Source organism: Dipodomys spectabilis, unplaced genomic scaffold (genome assembly GCF_019054845.1).
Source record: "Dipodomys spectabilis isolate Male_0828 unplaced genomic scaffold, ASM1905484v1 ptg000157l, whole genome shotgun sequence".
Taxonomy (NCBI): Eukaryota; Metazoa; Chordata; class Mammalia; order Rodentia; family Heteromyidae; genus Dipodomys; species Dipodomys spectabilis.
The window spans coordinates 2655275-2669884 of NW_024870834.1; positions in this window are offsets into that span (position 1 = coordinate 2655275).

Sequence of the window (14610 nt, forward strand, 5' to 3'; positions counted from 1 at the left end):
AAAGCACTCGGAATGTGTGTGGTAAATGTCACTCCTTTGCTGTTTGAGGAAGTTTGGCTGCATTCACCAAGCCTTAGGCATCCGGGCCACATGGGAAGAAATCTAAGTTGATTTTTCTTCTAAGTGGTTTCTAGATCATTCATTAATGCCCTGGAGGTGCTGAAAATTCATCAGCCTTCTCAAGATCTCAAGCCCATACCATCTCTTCCTGTTTGTATGTTTTTGCTTATAGGTGCCTATGTTCATGGTGTGTGTGTGTGTGTGTGTGTGTGTGTGTGTGTGTGTGTGTGTGTGCGCGCACGCGCGCACGTGCACATGTGTATTCTGGAGTTCTGAAGTTATACGTGTATTCTGATGTACATGTATGTACATATACATGCGTGTATTGTGAATTTTCTGTATATCATAGGTACTTCTCTCCCTCTCTCCTGCTCTTTTCTTCCTTCTTTCCTTTCTTCTTTCCTCTTTCCCATTTCTTTTGAAAGTGGGTCTCACTCTACAGTTCAGGCTGGCCTTGAGCTTTTGCCTCTTCTGCCTCTTCCCCCGAGTGTCAGGATTACAGGGCTACATCACCATGTCTAGCATTACCACAGCCTATCCTTGATGCCATACCATCCAAGTTATCACTTCTAGTCACTTAAAAGTCTACTTAAATGGTGTCTCTCTTCTTCACTGGTTTCTTGTTACGTTTTCTGATCAGAGTGACTAGAATATTCCCAGAAAGAGAAGGGCCATGTGGTTGGAAATGACTTCTTGTCCCATTTTCTTCTAGCCAGCTAAAATAATGCCTTCTGGTTAAGCAGAGGTGAGTTAATATGGAGCATGCTATACTAATGAAAGTCAGTGTGAGCTCAGGGTGGCCTGTGCTCAGACAGCATAACCTCAGTTCCCCTAGCAGTCAGAGGATAAGGTTGTCATTAGGGGTGGCCAATCTTAGAGCGTGGGCAAGGCCCAATTCAGCACATTCTGGGATCCATCATCCTTGTGTCCCTTTGTGACCCTACCACAGGAAGTAACAATTGACACAGAGATGTGAAGTCTGAAGTAGATGTTGGAACTGCATAGCCATTCATACCCTACCTCTTTGTCTGAGAATTCCCCAAAGTACACAGCCCACCACTGCTTATCTGATAAATAAACAAGAGACTATTGTTGGATGGCCATAGAGCTAATGCTTTGATTCTGTGCCCTACTCCATCAACATCAGTCAAGAGTTAAAGATGAGGCTGGGCGCTGGTGGCTCGCACCTGTAATCTTACCTATTCAGGAAGCGGATCTCTGAGGATCTTGGTTCAAAGCCAGCCCGGGCAGGAAAGTGCACGAGACTCTGATTTCCAATAAACCACTTAGAAAAAGCTGGAAGAAGTGTTGTGACTCAAGATTAGAGCACTAGTCTTGAGCACAGAGAGGCTCAGGGACAGCACCCAGGCCCTGAGTTCAAGCCCCAGGACCAGCCAAAAAAAGAAGAGTAGGAAAGATGGGAAAGAAATTTCAGAAAGAATTACAGACTCAAAAGCCGTTGAGGTTCATTTTTGTCAGAAGTCTTCTTGGGAATAAAAGCTACTGCTGATGAATCATGCAGTCGAGCCCTGCCTCCATCAGAGGTGCCGTGATGAACCCAAAATATGGAAACGGTGATCAGTGCTTGCTGCTTAAGCCACTGAACTTCATGGTGATGAATTATTAACTAACAATGATATTATAATAATTGTTCCACAGGAGCAATGGGGTAAGGTCCAGGCCCACAGGCATTCAGCTAGTGAGTGGTTAAGCTGGGGTCTCGATCTTCTTTTTTTTTTTTTTTCCTGGAGTTTTTTTTTCATTTTATTTTATTTTATTTTATTTGTGAACATACTGTACAGAGGGGTTACAATTACATGGGCAGGATAACATGTACATTTCTTATCCAGCATTGCAGCCTCCTCCTTTGTTTACCCTTCACATCCCTTCCCAGCCTCCCCCCGCCACCCTACCCAATCCTCCCCCCACCAACGTTGTAAAGCTCATTTTCGACATGACAACTTGTACTTCTCATTGTTGCAACAGGTCCACCTGTATCCTTAAATGACTTGTTTTTCCCCATCTCCTCCACAAGTTATACTGACATCAAATATAGTGAAAGCAAGGGTTATACTGTAGGGGAGGGACATACAAAGCAACTAAGAAATAATCTTATAAATGCGTTAGAAACAAATGCATGAAAGAAAAAAACATTAAAATACATATCTAAGGGTTCATTTTCCTAACATCACATTATCTGACCTTTTCCACTTGACTCATACATATACTAGATATTGCAAATAAGGGAAACCATGGGACCTATGTTTCTTTGGGCCTGGCTTACTTCACTTAATATAATTTTTTCCAAGTTTTTCCATTTCCTAACAAATGGGGCAATGTCATTCTTTCTGATGGAGGCATAGAATTCCATTGTGTATATATACCACATTTTCTTGATCCATTCATCTACTGAGGGGCATCTGGGTTGGTTCCATATCTTAGCTATGGTAAAAAATGCTGCAATAAACAGTTGTGCTGGTAGCTTTAGTGTGGTCTTGTTTGTAACCACTTGGGTAAATGCCCAAAAGTGGGATTGCTGGGTCATAGGGGAGCTCTATGTGAAGTCTTTTGAGGAACCTCCATACTGCTTTCCAAAGTGGTTGAACAAGTTTACACTCCCACCAACAATGCAGTAAGGTTCCCTTCTGTCCACATCCCCTCCAGCATCTGTTGTTGTTAGAGTTCTTGATTTTTGCCATTCTAACTGGAGTGAGGTGGTATCTCAATGTTGTTTTGATTTGCATTTCTTTTATGGCTAGGGAGGTTGAGCATTTCTTCATGTGTCTACTGGCCATCCTTCTTTCTTCTTCAGAGAAGTTTCTCTTTAAGTCTTTAGCCCACTTATTTATTGGGCAGTTGTTTCTCTGAGGATTTGTTGTTGGGGGATTTAATTTCTTGAGTTCCAAGTATATTTTAGATATGAGACCCTTGTCTGTTAGATGGCTAGTGAAGATCTTCTCCCAATCCGTGGGCTTTCTATTGATCTTGCTAGCTATGTCCTTTGCCATGCAGAAGCTCTGCAACTTCATGCAATCCCATTTGTCCAACCTTTCTTTGATTTGTTGTGTTTCCGGGTCTATATTCAGAAAATTTCAGCCTGAGCCAAGGAGACCTAGGGTTTTTCCTATTCCATCCTGTAATGTTTTCAGAGTGTCTGCTTTGACTTCGAGGTCTTTGATCCATTTGAAGTTGATTCTGGTGCAGGGTGATATATAAGGATCTAGCTTTAGTTTTCTACAAGTAGGTAACCAATTTTGCCAGCACCATTTACTGAAGAGGCTGTCTTTCTTCCATTCTATTGTTTTAGCTCCCTTATCGAAGATTAGATGGCTATAGGTCTGTAGGTTCATTTCTGGGTTTTCAATTCTATTCCATTGGTCCTGAGGTCTGTTCTCATGCCAATACCAAGCTGTTTTGATTACTATGGCTTTATAGTAGAGTTTGAAATTTGGTATTGATATTCCTCCAGCAGTGTTCTTTCCGTTGAGGAGCGTTTTTGCTATTCGGGGTCTTTTATTGTTCCATATGAATTTTTGGAATGCCTTTTCTATTTCCTTGAAGAATGAGGTTGAAATTTTGATAGGTATCGCATTGAATTTGTAGATAGCCTTGGGAAGTATTGCTATTTTCACGATGTTAATCTTTCCAATCCAGGAGCATGGGAGGTTTTGCCATTTTCTAAGTTCTGTTTTGATTTCCTTTTTCAAGATTTTAAAGTTTTCATCATATAGGTCCTTCACTTCTTTGGTTAAGTTAATTCCTAGGTATTTTATTTTTTGTGGGGCTATTACAAATGGAGTTGCTTTCCTAATTTCAGCCACACTTTTCTCATTGTTGGCATACAGAAAAGCCATTGATTGCTTATGTAGTGCTGAGGAATCTAACCCAGGAGCTCATACATGCAAGGCAAGCACTCTATCACTGAGCCACCTTCCCAGCCCCTGGGGTCTCGATCTTCTTAGATTTTACCCCTCTAAGATTTGCCTGCTTTATCATATAACATGATATAATAAGAAATACTCACACAAATCATCATGCTCTGCCTATTTACTGAGTTTGCTGCTCGGGACCTGCTACTATCGGAAGAGCTCTGCATACGTTGTAGAGCTCTGCATACATTGTAATAACAGAGCACTGGCAGCTTGGTCAGTTGTGGAATGGATGGGTGGCATCTCCCTGTAGCAACATGGCCCCTTTCCCAGAGATCATGGTACCACCACACTGCAAAACCATGTGCATCTTGGCAGTCCAGGGTTGCTACGGTGCCTAACCCAAAGCGAACTGAAGACATATTGGCTGGAAGATGAGTTACAGAATTAATCAGATATTTAAGGGTCTCTTATTTATAGACAAATAGGTCCCAGGAATACTTGTGGCTGATTTCTTTCTTCTTTTTCAATTCCTTCCTTCCTTATTTTTGTCTTTATGTTTTGGTGGTGCTGAGTTTAAACTCAAGTCTCATGCTGGCTAGGCAAAGGCTATACCGCTTGAGTGTACCTGTAGTCTTTTTTTTGGTTTTAGTTATTTCTGAGAGAGGTTCTTGTGTTTTAACCTGTGGCTGACTTTGCAGTATAACCCTCCCATCTGTACCTCCTTGTAGATAAGGTCACAGGCTTGGGCCACCATGCTGTTTTGTTTTTTGTGTTTTGGCTTTTTTTTTACATTAAAATGGAGTCTTGCTGATTATTTTGCCTAGATTAGGCTTCACACTACAATCCTCCAGATCCTCACTTCCTGAGTTTGATGGGATTATAAACGTGAGCCACCACACCCAGCTTTCTAATCAAATTTTATTATTCCTCTTTTAGTACATGCACTTTCTTAAAATGTATGTGTTTCTTTTTTTTCCTGACCTCTTCTACTCACAGACAGAGCCACACACACACATGCTATTGTGTCTACACAGTAGCTCCAGAGAAAGAAGCTCTGCCTTGGAAACTTGTACCCTTGCTAAAATGACACGGCGGAAAGCTCATGGTTGGTTCCTATTTCTTTAATATCCCATCTCACTCACTGCAAGTTAGAAACTCAAGTTGGAAACTTGAGCAGCATGAGATAGCACCAAGTGCACATGCATGCACGCACATGTGAGCATACGCATCAGAACATGTAACACAGATGTACGTGTGCACACACGTACATGGATACCTGCCACACCTGTGTGTGTGCACATGTATATGCATACACACACTTCACATGCATGCATGCACACACAGAGCCTTCCTTTTATAATTCTCATGACTCTGCCCATTCAGGCACCAGCCCAGGAGGGGCACCTGGTGGAATTACTTTACGACTCCTAATTACACTGCCATAGGAATGCCTGAAAGAGCTATGCTTTTCCCCAAGGTCCAAAGAGACTTCTGCTGCCTTTGTCCTTTGAGTTGGCTGACCACGGACAGTTAGACGTGCCCCCCACACTGGGCTGCAACGTGCCAAACGGGAGCTTGACAATCCCTGTCCTTGGCAGGGATGATTCTTTGTCTGCACACAAAGAGCAAAGCTGAGGCGGTGGGTGATGAAATCCTGCAGTGAGGACAGTCCGGGCCCAGGGGGATCCGCTGAGGCAGAAGGCCCAGCCCCGCTGTCCCAGGTGCTGAATCCAGCCTATGACTTGTCACTGTCTCCACCACATTTTCTTCATTCCAGTCGCTCTGATAGTTCACGTGGGAGTTTCACGTCACCATTTCCATCTTCTCAACATAAGCTGGAAGAAGGCCACCACAGCCTGGTCTCAGTTCACGGCTGAGGTGGCTGGATGGTGCCGTGGAAAGCTGAGGCCCTCACATTTTACACCACTTCTTCCCCATTCAACAATCCGGGTCACAAGTATGAATGAAAACAAAGCATTCTTGGGCTTCGAGAATTCATATTCCAGAAATGATCGCCTGGCTATCTTTAACCATGTAACACTGATCCTTATTGACTTGGGTCTCAGTTGACCTTTGATGGTGGTGACCGCTCCAGACCCTCCCCTGTGAACTCCACATTGGGATACCTCTGTGAGGAGAGAGATTGGAGGCGATGCGATAAATGTTTACATATCTCATACAGCCCTGTTATTGTCTTTCCATATTTTTTTCAATCACAGGGGCTTAGACCTGAAGTCCACATTTCTCTGAGGCTGATAGACTCTCAAGTTGTGTTCTGCCAATGTAAGGCTGAGTAGATCTCAGTCACGTGGCCTGTGGGCCCAGCAGGTCTGCACAGCAGCGGGCTCCGGCAGCTGTGTAGGAATCAGGGCCCACCGTGGATCTGGACAGCAGGAACTCACAGACTCTCTCTAAGCTCTTGCTCTAAGCTTCTGATGATTTCCTGGCCAGTGATCCATGATGGTCCAGTCATCATTTCACTTTAGCTGCAGCCTCTGGGAACATAGCCCCCTGATGGGCTTAGCTCTAACACCAACATCTCAAATGGAAGAGGTTGAGGCACCCTTACTGACAGACTTACCAGACTAAGACCTTATGTGAAAAAGGTCTTGTCTACAAATGCAAACCAGGATGCTAGACACAGGATGAAGAAGACATAAGGGAGATTCTGTTGTGTTCTAAGATCTAAGTCCAGCTTTGCTACTGCCTAGCTCAAAATCTTTCTGTTGTTTTCCTCCCTTCCCCACCTCCTCCACCATCCCATGCAGGGTTAGGCCTAATTTGTGATGTGACCGCTGGTAAATAATGCCTGCCACTTTCTTGTGTCCCCTGTGGCTGTTTCCACGTCCTGGCATTTATCAAGCAGTTCTAACGGTGTGCCAGACATATTGTGAGATGTCACTATGCTGTGTCCACACTGACAATCACTTCCAGCCTCGTCTCCCCCATGCCAATCACTCGGGCTTTGTGATCCTTCTTACAACCCCATCTCAGAGAGCCCTGAAGGAATATGCCCTCTGACCCCCTTTTCGGGTGATTTTGGTGTTTCATGCTTGTATATCATAAACCCTCATTAAACCATCATATAAATGTCACCTTGGGGACCAGGACAGTCCTTGGTCTCTAAAGATATAAATATCATACCAACAAAAGCAATCAATGTTTATCTATTCACTCACCCAACAAATACCTCCTCTATTCATTACTTCCCAATGAATTCTGCAGGAGGCAATGAATAGTATGTGTTCATTCAACCAACCATCATACCAAGATTCTACATAAATTATCCCCAGTTTATCCATGACCTCCCAAAGCAATGCTGTGAGAGGGATGCTGCTATTTCTCCTAACTGACAAACCAGGGCTTCTGAAATAGGGATGCCGTATCTGGACATCAGCATCTTGACCATGTGGCAGAATTGGGGGAATTGGGGAATGTGGCGTGTCTGTAGCTCACCGACTGAATTCACCATGCAACAGAATGGGGGCTCCAAAATGTCATACGGCGAGAAACCAGAAAAGCCATATTTTGAGACATCCAAGTGAGGAAGTTGGCAGATGCAGTTGGACTCCTGTCACAAAGGCCTGCAGCCCCTCAACTCCACTTCACACTCTCAGAAGACTGAGCCAGGAGAGCAGGAGAGGAAAGAAAGAGCTAAAACACAATACCAACAAACCAGATCAGCTCCAATGATGAGCTGAAGTGGGATGCCATGTTGACCAGGGGAGAGCCAGGGAACAGGACGCAAGCAGATAGGACACATGGCATGACATACCCACTCCTGACCTGGTCTGGGCCTACGTAGGGTGAGGTCAGGGGGAAGGATCACAGGGGGCTTGAGAGCTCACAGCCCAAGCCTGGAAGGTCCAGTAGCTTTCTTGTCCAAGCCCTCACCTCTGCCTCTAGGAATTCAGGCATGCCCATCACCTGAGAGGTGGGACTTCCCTGCCTCCACCATGAAGACAAGATGGTGCCAGTTAAACCCACTTCCCTATCATCCACCACATGGCCAAGGTGGTGCCAGCTGGGTCCAGCATCCCTACTTCACTCAGAGTGGAAAAATGAATGTTTAACAAAGAAACAAGAAGAAATCAATACAGTACTCTCTGGCTCTCCAAGTGCACTCTAGATTCCTTGGGGCCTAGAGCAACGCTGGAGCTTCTACTTAGGTGTTCCTCAAGTGGTCAGTCACTCACTTTCCTCGAGCTCCAAGGCTCTTATCTTTAGTACTGTGTTGGATAATGCCGTAGACACACGAAGGTCATTGTGAGCGTTCCATAAAATGACATCCTCAGGGCACTGCCCAGCCCAGGCCAGGTATGTTGCATTCATCAGTCACTGAGTAAATGGCCATCTCCACCACCCTCACTGTGGGTAAGGACAGCATCACCATGGCAACAGCAAATGGAGTGCTTATGATAGGAGAGGAGCTGTGCCAAGCCATGTGCATACTTCACCTACTGCTCACAGCAACTCCCGCCATTTGTATCTTTTCCACTTGGCACAAAAGGGCACTGGAGTTCAAAAGAGTTATTTCCTGAAGTAGTAAATGACACAGGCCCAGACTTCCATCAACACCAAGGTCCGTGCCTTCCCCGTGAGGTAGTTCCTCCCAGGTGCTCCATGGTCCCCTCAGAGCCTGAGGTGTCTGAGTCCCTCATTCACCTCCAGCCACATTGTTTTCCATCCCTTCCCCAAACTGGGGACTGGAGTGAATCCCAGCTGAGATTTTCGGGCCTGAGTCTGGCTTCCGGCCTCCAGGTGGAGGGAGGAAGGAATAGACTGAGGTCAGAACTTGGGTTCTACTCAGAGAACCTTGGGGGACAGACTCTTCTGGTGTTGGGTGAGTATGTGGCTGAGTCCACAGCCCTAGACTCACAGGCTGCCTGCAGACCAAAGCCCATCTCAAACACCCTCTTCCCCCCACCTTAGACCTGCTCCTCAGCAGCACCAAGTCTTGTCTTGTGTCTCCATACCCAGCAACCCAAACGTGGAGCTGTGACAGACCCCACACCACCTTACGTCCACATACGGTGTGGGAAGCAAGTAAAAGGATCATCACTCATCCAGACACGGATGTGACACAAAAACTTCTCCTTGGGATACAGATGGACCCATTGCAACAATGAGATGTACAAAATGCTACGTTGAAAAATGAACTTTACAACTTTGGGGGGAGAGGGGGGATTACAGTCATAGAAATGGAAGGGCAGGCATGGTCGGGAAAAACAGAGAAGGCAACAATGCTTGATAAGAAATGTACTCATTACCTTGCTCATATAATTGTAACCCCTCTGTATGGTATTTTCACAATAAAAAAAACTTATTAATAAAAAACTTGCCTTGGAGTGCTTAGCTACCCAGTTGTCCATCAAGAGAACACTGCCCTTTCACACCCATTTTTCTTACACTCTTCACCTGGAGCTCTTTAGACGGTCTGCCTCAAGACTGCACTTTCTTGAGGGTGAGCCTTTTCCCAAGGCCACCACAGGCCTCCATGGGCCTGGCAGGTACCGTGTTCCATTCTAGACTCCACCACTGATCCAGAAAAGCTCAGATGAGAGAATGAACTCAGGGCATGGTGGCAATGACTTGATTGTTTCTTCCCGCGGTGGCTGAGTTGAAGTGCTCCCCCACAGCACCTGGGAAGGCCACTGTATTTGGAGATGAGGTCTTTAAGGAGATAATGAAGGTGAAATGAGCTCAAGGGGCTGGGCGCTAACTTGGCAGGCCTGGTGTCTGCACAAGAAGAGAGGACACAGAAGGGAACAAGCCATGCCCTCCCCCCGCCCAGGTTGCAACACAGCAGGTCATCTGCAAGGCAAGGAAGGAGAGAAGATACCTCTGGATCTGACATCTCAATCTCGAACTTGCAGCCTCCAGAACCGTGAGCGTACGCATCTCGCGGCTGAACACACCCAGTGTGTGCTGTTTTGTGACAGCAGCCTGGGCTGACTGATACACATTAAGAGCAGTGTGGTCCAGAGGCTCTCTAGGTCTAGGAGAAGCAAGCTGGTATAGTCAGGGAAGAGGCCGCATACACAGACCTACCTTGACAAGGCAGACAGCACCTCCCCCCTCCCCCTGCCATGGGGGATGATAGAACTTCCGATTTTCTCTTTCTTCTCCTCTCCTATCCATGCTACCTTCACAAGGAATAGTCTCCCTCCGTCCCAATCCCAGGACCTTGAGTCGAGGCTGGGCCTCCTGACTTGGCTAGAATGTCTGTCAAACCAGCCGTGTCTCCCTGCAAAGGACAAGTCGGAGCCATCTTTCAGGAGTTTTCCTCCTCTGACAGAAATCAGCAGGGTTAGAATAAACTGCATAAGTTATCAGCTCCTCAGGAAAGAACATGAAAAAGGCCCTTCTATCACTTAATGAAAAATAGCTTCTTTTTTGGACAGAACTTCATAGGCCAGCAATCAAGCCCGGGCTCCTCTTCCCTTCCCTGATGTGCCAGGCAGGCAAAGCAAGCCGGCATCTATTAATAATATTTTCTCCAGCTCCTTTCATTTTTCTGCATGTCCTACCACTGTCAGGCCCCGTGATGCAGCCGAGCCTTTATCTCGTCCGAGTCTGGCCTGTCAGGGTGATAAACAATTCTAACAAGAATCAGAATAAAGATCTTCCCAGTAGACTCTGCTGAGAGATAGAGGCTTTTCTCATTTTCTCGACGGAAAAAAAAAAAAATTTAATCTAGCGGCTCTGGCTTTTTTCAAGCGTCACATTCAAAGAGATGCAAATTTGTCAGAGCCGAGACCCCAGCTGACTCTGAGCACGGCAGGAATGTCAAAGGGGGGACGCAGTGTCTTTGACATGGCTGCCTTTTGGGGGGGCGGGGGGAGTGGGTGAGGAACACTCCACTGAATGCTAAAAAAAAAAAAATAAGGTTTTGCTTTGTAGTGTGCGTTTCAACAATTTTCATAAGTTTTCTTCTGAAATGAAAAAAAATGCCATTGGGAAGGAAATGAGAGGAGAAAGGGGGGAAATGTGGATTTGGGGTGAAGGAGGAAGCCAGCACCATTGAGATGTCAGGCCGGACTGCGGTGCACCCCGACCCGCAGTGTCTGGGTGTGAGTGAATGAATGAATGGGTGGACAAATGAATGAATGATGCGTGCATCACGAAGCACGGCTTTTTGCCTTTTGTCAGCTTCGGTTTATTTTCCTCAGTTCACGGAAACCCTTCACACTGCGTTCTGGATATTTCTTCCTCCGTTTGCCATTATCGGGAAGGCATCTGATTTCTTCATCTTCTGCTCTATTGCTTGTCTGGATTCAGAGCTCGAGACCACAAAAATCCAGTCAGAAAGGGTCAAGGAGATAAAGCTCACACAGCAAACAAAAGAAGTTGGAAGATTGGGGTGCTGGGAGGCTGGAGAGGAACTGGGATGGGAGCCAACGTTTGATTTCTGGGATCAGAGGATCCTGTGAGCTGTGCTCATGGCCTGACCCAAGGCCTTTGTAAAATCTGGACACCTCTGAGCTGGGTCAGGCTGTGCCCACAAAGTCTTGTGTCCAGGTAGCAGCCTCGGTCTCCTTCCTCAGGCTGCAGTCTCATCTGGGGCTCTATCTCAGGGTCTGGAACTTCGGAACCTTCTCCCGTTCTTCTTTTAATGTGTCTTTTTAAATCAAGGGCCTTGGATGCTCATTCTTGTTTCTCTTCAGCCCCGGGCCTGCTGCCCTCTCTCGCTCACCTGTAGCTCCACTCTCCCTCCTGACTGTGTCCCTCGCTCCTTGCCCAGCCTCTCCACAACCACATTCTCTGAAGCGTGCTCACCCAGGCCCTTGTGGGCTGCAGCCTGGATCCCTGGGCCAAGGTGGACAGCATATTAGTGAGCACGTCAGGCTAGGCCAGGGAAGGCAGGGGCATGTGGCTGCGTCACAGCCTTACCCTTTGCCTTGCAGGCTGCAGACGCTGGCCTTCCCAGGCCTTCCCACAAATCTCACTGTTGTTTCATCCCCCGGCCGGCATTCTGGGAGGCTGAGACCCCAACACACAGGCTCCTCCTTGGGTCAGGGGAAGCCTCAAGGTGGCTGATGGGCTGTTATGCAGAGAAATCTGATCCTCAATCTCTCCCATCTGGCTTACCCTCTATCGCCTTGCTGGAATCTCCAAATTCTAGGGAGTTAGATCTGTATGCTGGGTCTTTTTACACCCTTCCCCTCTCTCACTTTTGCTCTTGCCTTCTAGAAATTCAGTGAGACGCTACGTGTGTGTGTCAGGTCCTTGCCTAATGGCCCCCAGTTCCTCCATGTCAGCCGCCCCCCCACCGTGGACACCAATCCGAGCCTTATACAAAATGCAGTCATAATTGCATGCAACCTAGGCCCATATGCGCCCACGTACTTAGCTCGTCTCTGGCTGACTTATCATACTTCATACCATGTAAATATTTTATGAATGGTTGTTACACTGTATTGTGTAGGGAAAGATGAGAAGTCTGTACATGTTCAGTACAGATGCATTTTTCTCAGATAATTTTGTTCAGTGATTGGTTGCATTCGTGACAGTGGAAATCACACGAGCTTAGGGCTGAGTAGGTAAGGGGGTTAGTGGGCAGGAAGGAGGACTAGGGCAACAGACAGACAGATAGTGCACGGTGCAGGAAAGGACCTTGGAGAGCTTTTTAAATGCACAACTCCCCCAGCACCATTCGCCTCACCTTCCTGCTCAGCACCCACATCGCTGTTTAGCTGTCTTCCTTAGTGCAAACTTCCTCCAAGTGCCAAAGCAATACACAGGCACCAAAGCATCATTCCAGATCTGAGTGATGGCTCCCTTCAGTGCTGGCGGTGAACATCCATGGGGCATCCTGACACCCAGATCTCACTGGACTGCTGTCTACTAGGAAGTGCTGTTGATCATCCCATTAGGAGAGGGGAGCCTTCAACTCCCTTCAATGGTTCCAGAGAATTCTCACAGGACACATGGTACTCTGGAAGGCAAAGAAGCAGGATTCCATGGTTCTGTGAAATAACCCACATCCACAGAGGGTCCTCCAGCTCCAATCCTGCATCAGCAGTGAGCCAAGGAGAAGGACTTGCAGACATGTCTCTGCTCTTGAAAGTGCAGGAAAAGTTAACACTTCGTCCCCTAAGAATTTGGGACGCGTATTATGGGGTAGGTTTGGGTTACTCAGGGACGATACTTTCTCTACTAAGAAGTCAGCGTAGGATTTCTCTCTACTGGCATCAGCGGAAGATGAAGAGGGAAGAAGAGCCAGTTGTTTCTTTGAGCATCTACACACAGCAGAATTCACAAGTCTAGATCCACAAGCCTGGGAACAAGACCTCTCACAGTTCTGGGTCAAGGGCCTGAGGAAAAACATGTTGAATCATCTGGTTTTAAAATCTTTTTTTTTCCTTTAGTGTTTGTTGCTTGATTCCTTTTCAACCTTTAGCATTAAGGTTTAAGAGAAACAAACCTAGGAACCCTGTCTCCACCAGCTCCCAGGATTGTAGCATCGTAAGATGAGGAATGCCTGTGACTTTGCACAAGATCCAACACCAATTATTTTTGATGCCCTTTCCTCTTTTTCTCATTCTGATAATACTTTATCCCCAAAACCTGACCAAAAAAGACACTGCCACTTTGCAGTTTCTTCTTACCTTGATCTTTTTCCCCAGGGCTGTCATTTATTTTTACCATCATCTTCCCAATTCTCCCCATGACGACTCACCTTCTCCACAGAGCCTGGTATGGAGAAAAGGCTCAGAAAGTATCAGTCGCTATAATAAATACAAATTTTCAGGAGCAAATGATCTGTGCCCTTCCATGAAAACCCAGAAACCACACCAAGGAATGGCCTCAATACTTGCTCAGGTGATTGCCAGGGATGACATCTCCATTGATCCACTGAATCCTTAGAGAAAGATCACTTTGTGTTCCACCTGAATTAAGTAATCAGTGTTTTAAAAAGTGCCACTGAGTATGGCAATCCTTTGCTTTAAGATACTTGATTAAATATGGGTCAAAGTCCAAAGCTTTTTGGCCTTTCAGATGGCAAAGCTCATTCACTATTTAGTTAACAAGTATTTCTTGTGATCTTTCCATGGATTAAGCAACAGATTCATCACTGGAAATAAAACAATAGGAGATATCACATTATCTACCCACACTGAGCTTATATTCTGATAGGGGAAAAGATTAAAAAAAAAAAAAGATGTCCTAACAGGGCACTGGTGGCTCATGCCTGTAATCCTAGCTACTCAGGAGGTTGAGATCTAAGGATCGTGGTTCAAAGCCAGCCCAGGCAGGAAAGCCCATGAGACTCATATTTTCAATAAACCACTCAGAAACCTGGAAGTGGTGCTGTGGCTCAAGTGGTAGAGTGCTAGCCTTGAGCTGGAGTTGAGGGACAGCACCCAGGCCCAGAGTTCAAGCCCCACAACCAACAACAACAACAAAAGATCTCCAAACCAAAAACATTGGTACAGTAATTACCAACATGATAAGTTCTTTAAAGAATGAAACATGGGGGGAGATTGATTAGCTTGGCTTAACAGGCTGAGAAGGAAGCTAAGCAGCAAATCAAAAAAGGAAGCATGTTCCAGCCATCAGGCCTGACAAACAGGAAGACTTGAGAGTGTGAGGGAGCGTTCATATACTCAAGGACCAGTGCACAGCTAATGAGGTCATGAGCGTGGCAAGGTGTGTCGGGATTCGATCACTGCGG